Consider the following 17,469-nt stretch of genomic DNA (forward strand, 5'->3'; position numbering starts at 1 on the left):
AGGGATGGTCTAGAAAGTGCTTGGTCCTGCCATGGGGACAGGGGGCTGGACTCGATGGCCTCTCGAGGTCCCTTCCAGTCCTACTATTCTATGATTCTATGATAATGTTATGATGAATTGTTTGCTTACTCTCTACACATTCTTTCAATAATTATTAGAATATCACATTTTGTGCCCCAAGAATCAGTTCAAGGGCCAGTATTATTCAACATCTTTATTAGTGACCTGGATGAGAGGATGGATTACACCCTCAGCAGATTTGCAGATGACACTAAGCTAGCAGGAGAGGTCGACGTGCTGGAGGGTACGGCTAGGGTCCAGAGTGACCTAGGTAAATTGGAGGATTGGGCCACAAGTATCTTGATACATCAAGATACTTAACATACAGTATAACACTATCATATTTACATCAAGATTCAGAAATGGGTCACTAATTTAGGCTCCTACATCCCTGTTTTCAGCATCTGATTTTTAAGTGTTGAGTACCTAAAATTCCCTACCAAAATCAGTGGGCACTGCTGGGTGTTACCTATTTCTGTGCTTAGATATAGATTTAGAACCATGAGGGGTTGTCTGCATGGAGAGTTAGTATTCAGTATGCTGGGATGGAAACCTAGAGCACTACAGCCTGCCACACACTAACTATCCATGTGGAGCCCCTCCACCCCCATACATACTAGAAATTCAATACTACATTTTGATGAAGAAAGCTGGCTAAATAGTCAGGCCCAATGGGTAGTGATCAATAGCTCAACGTCTGGTTGGCAGTGGTTTCAAGTGAAGTGTCCGAAGAATTGGGTCTAGGGCCAGTATTATTCAACATCTTTATTAGTGACCTGGATGAGGGGATGGATTACACCCTCAGCAAATTTGCAGATGACACTAAGCTAGCGGGAGAGGTAGATGTGTTGGAGGGTATGGCTAGGGTCCAGAGTGACCTAGGTAAATTGCAGGATTGGGCCAAAAGAAATCTAATGAGGTTCAACAAGGACAAATGCAGAGTCCTGCCGTTGGGACAGAAAACTCCCAAGCATTGTTACAGCCTGGGAACTGACTAAGTACCAGTGCAGCAGAAAAGACCTGGGGATTACATTGGATGAGATGCTAGATATGAGTCAACAGCATGCCCTTGTAGTCAAGAACACGAATGACATACTGGGGTGCATTAGGAGAATAATTTCCGGCAGATCTACAGAAGTTATTACTCCCCTCCGTTTGGCACTGGTGAGGCCTTACCTGGAGTATTGCATCCAGTTCTGGGTCCCCCAGTGCAGAAAGGATGTGGATGCACTGGAGCAGGTTCAGCGGAAGGCAACAAAAATGATTAGGGTGCTGGAGTACATGACCAATGAGGAGGGACTGAGGCACTAGGGCTCATTTAGTTTGCAGAAGACAAGAGTGAGGGATGATTTGATATCAGTTTTCAACTTCCTGAAGGGGGGGCTTTAAAGAGGATGGAGAGAGACTGTTCTTAGTAGTGATGGATGGCAAAATGAGGAGCTACAGAGGACGAGGTGTAGGTTGGATCTTAGGAAAATCTATTTCACCAGGAGAGTGGTGAAACATTGGAATACTTTACCAAAAGAGGTGGCGGAATCTCCATCCCTAGAGGTTTTTAAGTCCTGGTTTGACAAAGTCTTGACTGGGGTGATTTAATTAGGGTTGATTCTGCTTTAGGCAGGGGGCTGGAGTAGGTGACCTCTTAAGGTCCCTTTCAGGCCTAGGATTCTATGATTCTCAGCTTTTCTACAGCAGTACATCAAAACAGAATACAGAACTTTCAGTGAGTACTAGCGGGCGGTCTACATTACCCATCACATGCAGCTGACTGAAGCATGGAAGAGTTGGACCACATCTTGCTGCACAATAACTTCCCCTATAAACAAGCTCCGAGTTCAGGCAATTTAGATAATATTTGCCTTTATGCACGTTACTCTCCCACAGAATATTGTGAAGATGGTCTTTGCCAATAAGAAGACTTCTCTGGCTGACATAGCGCTTTCTACATGACCTTGTATGTTCATGTAACTTATGTCACTCATGGGTGGGGAGGATATTCACAGTCCTGAGTGACATAAAATATGCCAGCATGAATTGTAATATAGGCAAGGACTTTTCTAGGCAACTAAAGTAGTCGGAATAGCAATGCTGATCTTGTACCGCCTCAGCCAAGAAAAAATAATTGACCCACTCAGCTCTCTCTTTTTAAACAACCAGAAGGGCCTGAATGGGTTTTAGAATTTTGGTGAACATAAATTGCATACGCTATGGTCTCTCCTGTGGGGTATTATGCTTGGCCTGCTCTCAGGGAGAAAGGAGACGAGAAAAAGAAGAGTTAGTATTGAACCAAAGTTATTTTTTCTTTCAGGATAAAAATAAAAATTTCCACTGTTACCAGACCCAGAGAGAATTTTTTGCAAAAGAAAGGTTAGCCAAAATAACACACAAGGAAGGTTTTAGATGGATGGTATCTAATTAACTCCTAACCCTAAAAGCAACAGAAAACTCTCCCACAGTCCACCGTTTCAACAGAAATCCATCATATTCCAGAAAAGTACACCCAACTATTTCACTTGCTGAAAAGTTAGGAAGTATTTGGTTTCATGACTTTCAGTCACTGATAAAGTAAAGGTCATAAACATGTATTTCACTCAAAACAACTCTGTTTAATCATGTTTCATGCTCTCCACCCAGGGTGGATCTCCACAGAGGCATTTGAGACAGCACTATATAATACACGATAATGCTATATCATTACAGTACTTGCTATATAAAGCCAGACAATCAAATTACAAATGTACATCCATACCACATTTCCTAGTAACTCATTCAGCCAAATCCATCAATACTTAGGATGTGGAGTGGGATGGAGGACTCAAGGATAAGATTGTTCCTGTTTAGTTAATATTTGTGGAGCCATGTTTTCAAAGGAGCTTGAATGTAACCTCTAATTCAGGGCCTTATTTTTCCCCCTTCAACAATCAGTTACAGATGTGAATTTTCTGACGCCAGAGTTAAACTGCAGATACATAACTGGTTTCTGATCACAACTACCATTCATGCCTAAGAAGCAAGTTGTAAAAGATCTAAACTCTGTAATTTGGGCACATAATCAATTGCACTTGTCAAGGAGTGGAAAAATTTAAGGCATAAAATCATTACGGTGATTGAATTTCAGGCCTGATTATCCTAAATCTGGGAAATCCTGAAGTAAGGCAGTAGGAGAAGGGAGTGTTAGTGTTCTTGTTTAATAGGTGGGAAATTGAGGCAAATTTCATGACTTGCTTAAGGTCTGATAGGAAGCCTGGGGCATCACTAGGAGATGAACCCACCTATATGGACTCCCAACCGATTGCCTACACCATAAAATAATTTTTCTTCTTTGTGAGTAACCCTGGAAGCTGTTGTTTGAAAATGTTGCCAATTATTATAACTGAGAACAACACAAGTGCATAGTACTTCAGAAGATTTGGACGATACTTATACGCTGCCAGGAGCTTAACTTCTAGGCATAACACCAGATGGGAGAATTTCAATACCAAAGTGAAGTGAAGAGGGTATAAAAAGATGACTGCTAAAAAGTGAGTGACTGGAAGACTTGCTTTTATTTCACATACTCATATAAATAAGCACCTCTTTGGTTTTTTCCTGATAAATTAATTGAACATATTAGAGTTTGTGGAGGATGTCCAGAACAGAGGTCAGAAAGTCAAAGGTCACTGAAACAAATGAATTTGTGGGGGAAATGTGAAGTAAGACACTGGGTATATATGGACAAACTGGTATTAAATATTAATATCTCTTGGCAGTAACTCAATAGTGAGTAGGACATTTGCACATCATCCTCTCACTTGTGAGACTGCTGATGGCTGATCAGCCCGATTCTGGAGCCCAGGTGTTATCACAGAAGGGGCGGGTGTTGGTAGCTGTTGGAGGATGCAGGGAAGTTCTTGCTGCTCTTTTCTTCTTCTTCTCCCCCTCTCCTCATCTGCACTGTGAAAGGATCACTCAAGTTGCACCACCCCTTCCTGGATTACCGTTCTGTACTGGGGACAGTCTTGGACAAGGTTCCCACAAATGTTGACACCGATGCTGTGCTTTTTAATGTGTGCATTCAGCATGTCCTTATATCACTTCTGCTGGCCCCCCAATGCTCCTTCACCTTCCTTCAACTCGGAAAATAGAATCTGTTTTGAGAGGTTCTGATCATATATCCAAATCACATGATCAGTCCAACAACATCATTGATGAATGACAATGGCTTCAATGCTGGTCATGTTCAACTCTTCCAGGAATCTAGTGTTCGTGCACCTATCTTCCCAAGAGGTATTTAGGATTCTTCTGAAGCAGTATTGATGAAATTGTTCAAGTGTCTTCAAATGATGCTTGGAAGTTGTCCAGGCTTCACATGTGTACAGTAGCATTGGAATAACAAGAACACAGTACACAAGGAGCTTTATCTTGGGACAGATGTCCCAGTTCTTGAAGACCCTTTGTCTCAGGCATGCAAAAGCAGAGGTTGCACACCTCAGACAATGTAGGATTTCTACATCAGTGCTGACTTTTGGGGAGAAATGACTTCCAAGGCATAGGAAATGCTCCACTTTTTCCAGTAGTTCTCCATTGACTTCAATAGAAGGTACATGAGATTGTCCTGTCAGCAAGGGTTGATAGAACACCTTGAAATTCAGTGTGAGGTCGAGATTCTCCTGTGGTTTGGTGAAAGCACTTAAGATTGTCTAAAGGACTCCAGGAGAAATAGCAGCAACTATATCATCATCTGCACACTGGAGTTCTATGATTGAGGTCATGGAAGTCTTGCTTTTAGCCTTCAGTCTGCTGAGATTGAAAAGCTTTCAATTCATTCTATACACATGTAAGGAATGTGCCAGCAGGAACTCAATGCTGCTGAAGGCTGGGAGGAATGTGTCTCCCAGAGATCATTTGCATGAGAATGCAAAGGTGTGCATATGTGATACCTTACAAACAAAGCCTGATGGGTAGGAAGGAAACAATGAGATTTTGTCTATTGTAAACACGTTGTAAAATCACAATTTATGCTAACATTCAGTATAAGAATTGTGAAACCTCACCAATGCTCCAAGTCATTGTGGGGGACAGGGCAGTCAGCATAACTACATAAGATTTGGATTACACAGGGCTCCCCTGGTTTAAAACATCGTAAAGCAGAAGGGAAGCAATATGGCTTGAGCTAAATAGGTAAGTGTTTTGGTCCTGTTTTTAAGCCTTTGCTATATAGCTATAAACCTGATTTGACTAACTCTCTCCACCTGTTAAAAGGTAGAGCTGGATACTAGTGGTTGTATCCTGTATAAGACTCCACTTTGGAAGATACTGTGAGCTGAAATCACTAGTTGGCAGCTAAGGCTACTAAGAGTTAAAATCACAAGGTTTTGCCTCAAGCCAAGCGCACAGCAGACAGTACAACTGCTGGCTGGCTGGTAGGAGGAGCAGTGGATGGACAGATGGCACAACATTTGCAAAAATGTAACCCTTCTGCTGGAAGAAGCCAGCAGCAGCCAGGACTGGGTTCAACATCTAGGGGGGTTCCTTTTCATCCATTATACAGAGAACCAGCTCAAGCCTCCACCCATTAGCCGAGGAAATTCACACACTCCTGGGCACCTCAGAGAGGCAATGCTTCCCTGCTCGCAAGCACAGATTCTGAGTGTAGAAAAGAACCTTAATGCAAGAGGCAGAAAGGTCAATTAGCATAAGCTTGGGAAAATATCACACCCAGAGTTCATAACCAACCCTCAGGTAACTGTCCCAGCTCAAATGGATTGAGCAGTGGCCTGGGCTTCTCAGGCTCAACAGTCCAATACTGTAAACAGCCAATCCACACACTCAACTTTCTCCATACCCCCACTTCGAGTGCCCAACTTACAACTTGGTCCAGTCCATGCAGGCCCTGACACCTCACATTGATGCATTCCTTCATGGAACCTGAGGTAATGCCACCTTTGTGCTGGTCCAGCATTCTGCTTCCTCCTTGCCAGCTGCCACACTGTTCATCCGCCAGTCACGCCGTCCATCCGTCCACCGCTCCTACCAGCTGTCTGCCAGTCGTGCTGTCGGTCCAACCGCCGCTGCTTCTACAGGCCAGCCTCCAGTCATGCTGGCCGGCCAGCCAGCCGCTGCTGTTCCTACTGTGCATCTGCTGGTTGCACTGTCTGCTGTGGGTTTGGCCTGAGGCAAAACCCTGTGATTTCAGCTCTCAGTGGCCTTAGCTGCCACCCAGGCCACAGCTACACTAGCCCAAAACTTCAAAATGGCCATGCAAATGGCCATTTTGAAGTTTTCTAATGAAGTACTGAAATACATATTCAGCGCCTCATTAGCATGCCACCAGCCATAGCACTTAGAAATTGCCACGGCTCTCTGCCTCGCAGCTCATCCAGACAGGACTCCTTTTCAAAAGGACTCCGGCTACTTCAAAGTCCCCTTATTTCTATCTGCTCATAGGAATAAGGGGACTTCAAAGTAGCCAGGGTCCTTTTGAAAAGGAGCCCCATCTGGACGAACCACATAGCAGCAACCCATGTCAATTTTGAAGTGCCGTGGCCGCCCACATGCTAATGAGGCACTGCATATGTATTTCAGTGCTTCATTAGTAAACTTCAAAATGGCCATTTGCATAGCAATTTCAAAGTTTTTGGCTAGTGCATACACAGCCACTATCTATTAAAACTGAATCTCATACAAGATACAAACACTAGTATCCAGCTATACCTTTTAACAGGTGGGGAGAGCTAATCAAAGTAGGATTATAGCTATATGGCAGAGGCAGAACCAAAACACTTACCTAGGTAGGTAGCCCAACCAATATTCTTTCTTTTTAGCTTTACAGGGCTTTAAACCAGGGGAGCCCTGTGTAATCCATGTCTTATGCAGTTATGATGACTGCTGTGTCCCCCACAATAACTTGGCGCATTGGTGAGCTTTCACAATTCTTATACTGAGTATTAGCATAAATTGTGATTTTACAACAATGTGTTTACAATAGACAAAATCTCATTACTTCCTTCCTACCCATCAGGCTTTGTTTGCAAGGTATCACATATGCACACCTTTGCATTCTCATGCAAATGATCTCTGGAAGACACATTCCTCCCAGCCTTCAGCAGCATTGAGTTCCTTCTGGCACATTCCTTATACGCAATCTTCGCACTATCTGGAAGCTTGCCATCAATGAAGTGAAGGGTCATGGGGCTGGCTTAAACAACCAGCATATTTTATTACCCAGCAACCCCCAGTGCCAGGGGTGCCAGATAAGAAAGCTTGTACTGTATGTACAAAGCACTTGTATTCAAAACTAAAACTGTATAACATTTTAGCACCTGCCAACCCTTCAATCAATCTTTCAGATAATAGGTTTGTTTAAATTTGCAGGAGACAATGCTGTCTGCTTCTTGTTTAAATGTCATCCAAAAGGGAAATCAGACATTCGCATGACACTCTAGTAGCTGGCATCACAGGATATTTACATGCCAGATGTGTTAAAGATTCACATGTCCCTTCATGCTTCAGCCACCATTCCAGGGGACACAAGTCCATCCTGACAGATTCTGCTCAATAACAGTCCAAACCAGTGCAGGCTGTTTATCCTCCTTATCTGTGTCAGATGCTTCCAGCAGGTACATTTTCTTTTGCAAAGGTTCAGGATCTGGAGATTGCACAAGAAAGTGTTACTCTTTTAAAATGTCTGAAAGCATGCTATTCTCCTTGTCACTTTCAGCTTTGGAAGGCACTTCAGATTCTTAAGCCCTGAGTTGTGTACTGAAGCTATCTTTGGAAATCTCACGTGGGTACCTTTTTCATATTTTGCCAGATCTGCAGAGAAAGTGTTCTTAAAACAAACTACATATGCTGGGTCACCATCCAAAATGGCTATAACATGTAATAAATGCCAGAATGCAAGCAAAACATGGAGCAGGAGACATACAATATTCCCACAAGGAGTTGGGTTACATTTAATTAATGCCATAGGCACTAATTCTATGGGTGCCCTGAGGCTGGACTACCCACAGGGAAAAATTAGCAGGTGGTGAGCACCCACCAGCATCCACACTCCCCCTCTGTCTCCCTTCACTCCATGTCTCTTGTCCACTGGTGGCTCTGTTCACCAACTCCTCCCCTTCTCTCACAGTGCTTCTGGAGCATTATGAACAGCATTCAGGAAGCTCCAGGAAAGCAGGAAAGGAGTGGGGATAAAGCACACTCAAGGGCAGAAGTGGGGTGGGGAGGTGAAACAGAAGAAGTGATGGAGTGTGGGTGGAACTTGGGGCTGAGGGGGCACCCAGCATTCCCTAGCTACAGGGGAAGTCAGTGCCAACAATTCATGTATTTTTAATGAGTGTTGTAAGCATGAATGAACAAAAAAATCAAGACCCTGGTATTCAACATAATGGATGGTTTGCATAGGAGAGGCAGACCCCAGAGAGAATGGGTAGATGATATTGTAGATTGGTGCGGATCTCGTCTACAGAAACTAAGCCACTCCACACTGGACTGGGAAAGCTGGAAGAAAATAGTGAGAGAGGCAGCAGACACTGAGCCCATGGTTGATGATGATGATGGAAGCATGTCCTCTAGAATGGTAGCTGAAACATGAAGGGACATACAAACTTTCAGCATAACTGGCACGTAAATACTTTATAAAGCTAGGTACAAAAGTTTCATGCAAAAAAAAATGCCTGTTCTCACTTTCTTGTGACATTCTAGATAAGAAGAGGCAGTGTTATCTCCTGTAAATGTAAACAAACTTGTTTGTCTTAGTTATTGGCTGAACAAGAAGTAGTACTAAGTGGACTAGTAAGTTCTGAAGTTTTATATTGTTTTGTTTTTGAGTGCACTTATTAACCAAAATTACATGTGTAAATTGCACTTTCAAATCATAGAGATTGAATTATTTTTTGTTTATCAAGTTTACAGTACAATTATTGGTAATAAAAAATCTACACTTCAATTTCAATTTTGACAAGCAATACAATATGTAGAGAATATATGAAAACATCCAAAATATTTAGGGCTGTCAAGCGATTAAAATATCCATCATAATTGTAATTAAAAAACTAATTGTGATTAATTGCACTGTTAATAATATAATACCATTTATTTAATTATTTTGAATGTATTTACTTAAATTACAAAATGGAGTATAAAGTGTTCAGTGCTTATTTTAAGTTTGTTTTTATTACAAATATTTACACTGTAAAAAACAAAAAATAGTACTTTTCAATTCTCCCATTACTAGTAGTGTACTGTAAACTGTTCATCTGAAAGTTACCTTACAAATGTAGAATTATGTACTCAGAAATAACTGCATGTCACAAATAGTTTACATTTGTAGGCAGCACTTTTATAGTAAAAGGTCTGCACTACAATACTTGTATGAGATGAATTGTAAAATACTACCTCTTTTATCATTTTTTCAGTACAAATATCAGTAATAAAATATAAAGTGATCACTTAGTTTGTATTTTGTACAGTAATTTAAATGAATATATTTGAAAATGTCAAAAATTCAAAATATTCTGTAAATTTCAAATGATATTCTATTTTAAACAGTGTGATTCAAGCTGTGATGAACTGCAATTAGTGTTTCTAATTGAGGTTTCTTTTCAGTTAATCACATGGGTTAACTGCAGTTAATCAAGAGGTCTAGAAAATGTGTGTGTATATATATTTACTTCTGTTTCCACTTCTTTTATTTCTCAGTTATATTTTCTCTGAACTGATTACCATATCAAGTTCACAATTTGATAATGTGATATTTCTGCTGTTAGCCATGTAATTCTTAGTCATATCTCTGACTTTCGTGGCTGGACTAGGTCTGAAGGCCCCCATTGGACACCTTGTGACCATGCATTACCATTCACCAGACAAGGGCAGTAGAAACATCCTCCAAGCTGCCTAGAGTGGCTGTTAGAGAAGCAGCCAATCAAGACTGAAATGAAATGCTGCAGGGAGAGAGTAAAATTTGGTTGGAGGAGTGTGGATAACGGAGGAAGCTACAGAACCTCAGAGAGGACAATTCTTCTTGAAGCTAGAGAGAGCAAGAAGGAGCTCTGGACTGGCTACTGGGACTCCAGCAAGACAAGACCCAGAGGTAAGGGTGAAGAATGTGCTGTATCTATGGCTATGTCTACATTAGAAGGTTTTGTAGGCAAAACTTCCATTTTGCTGACAAAACCAGCAGTGTCCAGATTCCCAAGGTGTTCTGTCAACAGTAAGTCACCAGAATGCAGCACTTTTGTCAACATCTGTACCTTGCTCCCCACAAGAAATAATGCCTTTGTTGACAGATCTGTCAACAGAAAGCTGGTCTGGATGATCCAGGAGGTGCCTCTGTCAACAGACAGGGCTGCTGGGACAACAGGCAGATCTGCCTGCCGTGCTTCTGGTTGGCCATTTTGGTGATAGAACAGCTGGGCAGTCCAGCCACTCTGTTGACAGAGTGGATCGCTCTGGCGATCCACTTGGCAATTTAGCTGTGATATTTTAACAGAAGTTTTGTCAGAAGATATCTTCCAACAAAAATGTTGGTCAACAAATTTCTGTAATTTAGACATAGCCTACTGGTAAGTGGCTTGGGGAGCTAGAGCAGCAGCATAGTTTAGATTAAAGGGACATAGAGTTGCTGTCTATAAGTCTCAAAGCTTGAATCTTGAGTACATGGTAAACCTGCATTGCCCCCCCATCATCCACCATATATACATACAAAAGCCATTGGGGAAATAGACTGGACTCTGATATACTCAAAAGGGGAACTGAACTGTAGTGACTCATGTGGAGAGGTAGGATCAGCAAAATCCTGAGACATTTTCTGCAGAGAGGGAGGTCTGAGGCACTGCTCCTCATTTTAGTATGGACAGCTAAAGACAGATGCTACATAGGCACTAACAGAAGCCGCTGTTGGAAAGCCCACCAATGGAGAGGGCAAAGGGGGCAATTTCCCCCAAGCCCCTTTGAAACACCATGGAGTGTCAGGAAGCACTCTGCAGGTGGCTCAGAGGGAATGAGGGCCTGGAGCTGACTTCCCAAAGCCCTGCCCCTTTTGCCCTTGGCCCCACCCTTTATGGGGTGGAGATCCAGCTCCCCCTCCCACTTTGCCCACAGGCCCATGGCACCTCTTGTCACTGCAGCCTGTTGGACATCCAGCTAACTAAAATCATCGCAGACCACGGAAGTTGCCAGACCAGAAAGTGACAGACTAGAGAGGTTCAACCAGTATTACAAGAATTATTTCCAAGCCCTTATGTTGATAGGCCTTTAATGGTTTACGGATTGTGTCCCAAATCAACTTTTTCATTATTTTTCTCCAAGACTGATATTAGACTAGCTAGCCTACAGTTATCTCGGCCATCCTATATACAACCTCTAAAACATTGGCAGAATATTAGCTGTTTTGCCAATACTCTGGACCTACTCCAGCCCTCCAAGAATTTTTAAAAATCAGTGTCAGTGGTTCATAGACTAAATATTCAGAACAAATTAATTTGCAAATGTTTAACCTCTTTACTTGTTCTTGTGCAATTCCGACTGAAGTGGGCAGAAGTGATGTAGAGCCCATAAGTCTTCCAGGGACTTTTTATCATGTAATGATTAATATATAGGCTTTAAAGTGCAGATATAGTAAGAAGAATGACCTTTCAAAAATGATCTTTAGTTCAATTTGTCTACTTGCTGAGCCTGATTCCCGTTTTACTTACATTGTAGTCAAACCTGTATAATTCCTTTCACTTCGTTATATTTATTCCTGAGCTACCAAGATGAGTAAGAGGAAATGTAGCCTTATCAGTCTCTGGCTCAAGTTTGCTTTCACCCACCCCTTCCTAATAGCAATGATAACATATTTTTATTGCTGTTAACACTACAAAGAGTGTTATTCTGCTTTATGTATCATCAGCAGAAGTGTTAACTAAATTCTGATTATGGAATGTCTATCATACAGGCCATGTCTACACTAGCCCAAATCTTCAAAATGGCCATGCAAATGGCCATTTCAAAGATTACTAATGAGGCACTGAAATACATATTCAGTGCCTCATTTGCATGCCGGCAGCCGCGGCTTTTCAAAATTGCCACTTTTCGCTACCACGCAGCTCGTCCAGACAGGGGTCCTTTTCAAAAGAGCCCCTCTAACTTTGAGATCTCCTTATTCCTATCTGCTCATAGGAATAAGGGGATTTCAAAGTTCCCAGGGTCCTTTCAAAAAGGATCCCCGTCTGTAAGGCCATTTTGAAGATTGGGCTAGTGTAGACGTAGCCACAGACAGCAAACTTGGCCCCAACCTGGCTCAGCTAAAAAATTCACATACCCTCCCCGCTTCCAGCTGGTATAGCAAACCCAAGTATAAAGAGGAAGAAACAAGAGATTTAAAATCTGCTAGGCTACAGTTACACTAGCGAGTTTTGCCAGCAAAACCCCGATTTTGTCAACAAAACTCGTGGAGCATGCACACACAAAATGCATTTTGTCAATGGTATCTGGACAAAACTCAGCACTTTTGCCAGCAGCATTCTGCCTCAAAGCTGTAAGGCAGAACACTGCTGTTGACAAATTCTGTCTACCAAAAAGCTGTGTGGCTGCTCTGTGGGAGCCTTCTCTCAACAGACAGGGCATCCACAACGATGGGCCACCCTGTCTGCTGTGCTTCTGGGTGCCTGTTTTGTCAAAAGAGCAGCTGGGCAGTCCAGCTGCTTTGTCAATGGAAGAGAGGGCTCTCCTGATTGGCTTTTGTATGTGGCCGCACTCTGTCAACAGAAGTTTTGTCAGGAAAACTCTCCCAACAGTGATTTCTGTTGACAGAGTGCTATAGTGTAACCTGAGCCCTAGTTTATGACAGAGGGAGGTGTAGAAAGAAACCCTAACAGTCCGACATTTTTGGACTCAATTGTGTTATATTTCTAGAGCCTGTCTCTTTTTGATTTGATTTAAGGGGCTGCTGCCCATGTCTGCATGATCCAGTCTGTTTGAACTAGGACTTCGTGCAAGCCATTGTTGACAAATCTATGGTACGAGTGCAAGTTGGGAGTGGGGAAATACCAACATTAGGAATGGTAATAGAAACTCTGGGAAAAGACACAGGCTGTAAAGGGGAAAGGAAACAGGTGCAAGACAGCAATACCAGTAGTTCTATGAATAGGTTAGAATATGTAAATACTTCTTCCAGTTTCTCCATCCAAAAGGAGCTAAAGTTGCCTGATTCCTGAGAATGCAGCACTAAGTCCATGATGTTAATATTCAGAATATTACCTGACAAAAGTCAAAATAAGCCAGAGTAGCTCTCATTTTTGGCAGTGCCCTAAATTTCTGTCAACTTTTATAATTTTAATCCACATGTATTTAAGTGAAACAAAGAATTAAGAACATAAGAACATAAGAACATAAGAATGGCCATACTGGGTCAGACCAAAGGTCCATCAAGCCCAGCATCCCATCTGCCGACGGTGGCCAATGCCAGGTGCCCCAGAGAAGGAGAACAGAAGACAAGTGATTTATCTCCTGCCATCCATCTCCTGCCCTTGTTATGAAGGCTAGGGCACCATACTTTATCCCTGGCTAATAGCCATTTATGGACCTGACCTGCAAAAATTTATCAAGCTCTTTTTTAAACCCTAATAGAGTCCTGGCCTTCACAGCCTCCTCGGGCAAGGAGTTCCACAGGTTGACTGTGCGCTGTGTGAAGAAAAATTTCCTTTTATTAGTTTTGAACCTACTACCCATCAATTTCATTTGGTGTCCCCTAGTTCTTGTATTATGGGAAAAGGTAAATAATTTTTCTATATTCACTTTCTCCACACCATTCATGATTTTATATACCTCTATCATATCGCCCCTCAATCGCCTCTTTTCCAAACTGAAAAGTCCCAGTCTCTCTAGCCTCTCCCCATATGGGACCCTTTCCAAGCCCCTAATCATCTTAGTCGCCCTTTTCTGAACCTTTTCTAATGCCAATATATCTTTTTTGAGGTGAGGAGACCACATCTGCACGCAGTACTCGAGATGTGGGCGTACCATAGTTTTATATAGGGGAAGTATGATATCTTTTGTCTTATTATCGATCCCTTTTTTAATAATTCCTAACATCCTATTTGCCTTACTAACTGCCGCTGCACACTGCGTGGATGTCTTCAGAGAACTATCCACTATAACTCCAAGATCCCTTTCCTGATCTGTCGTAGCTAAATTTGACCCCATCATGTAGTACGTGTAATTTGGGTTATTTTTTCCAACATGCATTACCTTACACTTACCCACATTAAATTTCATTTGCCATTTTGCTGCCCAATCACTCAGTTTGCTGAGATCTCCTTGTAGTTCTTCACAATCCCTTTTGCTTTTGACTGTCCTGAACAACTTGGTGTCATCTGCAAACTTTGCCACCTCACTGCTTACCTCATTTTCTAGATCATTGATGAACAAGTTGAACAGGATCGGTCCCAGGACTGAGCCCTGGGGAACACCACTAGTTACCCCCCTCCATTGTGAAAATTTACCATTTATTCCAACCCTTTGTTTTCTGTCTTTTAACCAATTTCCGATCCATGAAAGGACCTTTCCTCCTATCCCATGACCACCTAATTTACATAAAAGCCTTTGGTGTGGGACCGTGTCAAAGGCTTTCTGGAAATCTAGGTATATTATGTCCACTGGGTGCCCCTTGTCCGCATGTTTATTAACCCCTTCAAAGAATTCTAATAGATTAGACAGACACGACTTCCCTCTGCAGAAACCATGCTGACTTTTGCCCAACAATTCGTGCTCTTCTATGTGCCTTGCAATTTTACTCTTTACTAGTGTTTCTACTAATTTACCTGGTACTGATGTTAAACTTATCGGTCTATAATTGCCAGGATCTCCTCTAGAGCCTTTTTTAAATATTGGTGTTATATTGGCCGTCTTCCAGTCATTTGGTACCAAAGTGGATTTAAAGGATAGGTTACAAACCACTGTTAATAACTCCGCAATTTCACATTTGAGTTCTTTCAGAACCCTTGGGTGAATGCCATCTGGTCCTGGAGACTTGTTACTATTCAGCTTATCAATTAATTCCAAAACCTCCTCTAATGTCACTTCAATCTGAGTGAGTTCCTCAGATTTGTCGCCTAAAAAGGCTGGCTCAGATTTAGGAACCTCTGTAACATCTTCAGCCGTGAAGACTGAAGCAAAGAAATCATTTAATCGCTCCGCAATGGCACTGTCTTCCTTGATCGCTCCTTTTATATCTTTATCATCCAAGGGCCCCACTGCTTTTTTAGCAGGCTTCCTGCTTCTAATGTATTTAAAAAACATTTTACTATTGTTTTTTGAATTTTTGGCTAGCTGTTCCTCAAACTCTTTTTTGGCTTTTCTTACTACATTATGACAGTTAATTTGGGAGTGTTTATGTTCCTTTGCAGGTGAATAATCTTTTCCCTGGCTACATCTACACTAGCACAGATCTACAACATGGCATGCAAATGGCCATTTTGAAGATTACTACTGCAGTGTTGAAATGCATATTCAGTGCCTCATTAGCATGCCGCCAGCTGTGGCTCTTCGGAATTGCCGCTTTTCACTACCACGCAGCTCATCCAGACAGGACTCCTTTTCAAAAGGACCCCGGGAACTTCAAAATCCCCTTATTCCTATCTGCTGATTGTTGTTCGTATCTGCTGATGGGTATAACAGAATTTCAAAGTTCCTGGGGTCCTTACGAAAAGAACCCCTGTCTGGACAAGTTGCGCGGCAGCGAAACGCGGCAATTTCGAAGATCCGCAGCTGGCAGTATGCTAATGAGGTGCTGAATATGCATTTCAGTGCCTCATTAGAAATCTTCAAATTGGCCATTTACATGGCCATGTCGAAGATCTGTGCTAGTGTAGACGTAGCCCCCACTTTTTTTTCTGTTTTCCCTTTATCTTTCTTCTTTAATATACTGAATATCATTGAGTTTTTAGAGCTGATTATGTGGTCAACACTGCAACTATTTATATAGTACGAACAACCTTAGCCTATCTTGGGTGGAGATTTTACATATCATCCAGACACAAATAAAAACAAGTACCACTCTGGCCAAAACAGTAAGACAGTCTCTTTAAAGTTTTCTAATCTTTAAACAACGCTTTTAAAAGATTCGGAGTACTTTAAGTTTTCTCTGAAGGTTCAGGCTGTTCCTCATCTGACCTGCTTTGGTTCATTCAGCCTTTAACAGCGGCAATAAATTTAACAAGGTATTTATCAAGCTACTATAACACAACAGAACACATTGTGGCTGGGTCTACACAGAGATGTCCTGCAGGCAGCTCCATGCTAATGAGCTGTGCTACAATTGCAAATGGGTGTTCATTAGCATATTCCCACGGTTCATTACTATAGCTGTGCGAGATCTCACTGCTGGCAGAGGGTGCTGCTGGCAGTAAACGGACTGTAGATGTGCCTCTGCTGGCAAAAGCCCCCTCTGTCATCAGCCCCTTATGCCTGAAAATGCTTTTGGGACATTGGGCAACCCTTTCTGCTGTGCTTCCAGTTGGCTGTTTTGCCAATAGAGTGGTTGGGCACTGCAGCCACTCTGTTGACAGAGCAGATCGCTCTTTCGATTTTCTGTGTGGTCTGGACATGATCTGTTGACAAAACTTTTGCTGGAAGATATCTTCCGATAGAAACTTCTGTTGACAGACTGCTCTAGTGTAGACGTGGCTATGTGTTTTGAAAGCCAGTCTGGTATTTCCAAATTTCAGCAGAAAATATGCAGTGTTCAAAATATTCTTGCTATAAAAGTCTGATTTTTACTGCTGTGTGCCATGTAAGGAAGTGAGGTTAGCCATGCATTAGTAAGAATGATTTTACCAGCGAAAGGCGGGATGGCAAAGAGTGGGTAGCCACAGTGTCTAGCGTAGGTTGAATTTCTCTTGTCTGGCACTCTTTCATCTGGCAACATCCACAATCCAGCACGATTTTAGCTAGCTGGATGACCACTGGTAATGGATGTGGCCAAGTTCCCCATGGTCCCATAAAGCTTGTTTACAGCCATTAGTCCTGGATTTCGGTGTTCTGTGCTGTTATCTAGCTCTAATTTACCCTTACATGTCTTCTAAGAGCCCAGTAACCACTGGAAGTGTTGGTAATGTTGCTAGACAATAATGACCTCCCATTGTCCAACAAATTCTCTCATCCAGCACAGGTCAGGTCCTGAGGGTGTTGGATTGGAAAGGTTCAACCTGTATAACAGTGTTGCTGTTGGGTTGAAAACTGAATAAAAGAAATTAAATGTATCAGACATGAGCATACTCACAGCCAAATGTGGATTTGCTACAACCTCTATTTATATTATCATACCACATGCTTTACCTGTGCACCAAAGCTGCTAACAAGCAGTAATATATAATGGGAGACAATACATGGATACAGAGAGGTGGGGGGGAACAAGGAAAAGAGACAATAATGGTTTGCATGATAAGT

This window comes from Carettochelys insculpta, chromosome 3, assembly GCF_033958435.1.
Source record: "Carettochelys insculpta isolate YL-2023 chromosome 3, ASM3395843v1, whole genome shotgun sequence".
In the NCBI taxonomy this organism is placed as follows: domain Eukaryota; kingdom Metazoa; phylum Chordata; order Testudines; family Carettochelyidae; genus Carettochelys; species Carettochelys insculpta.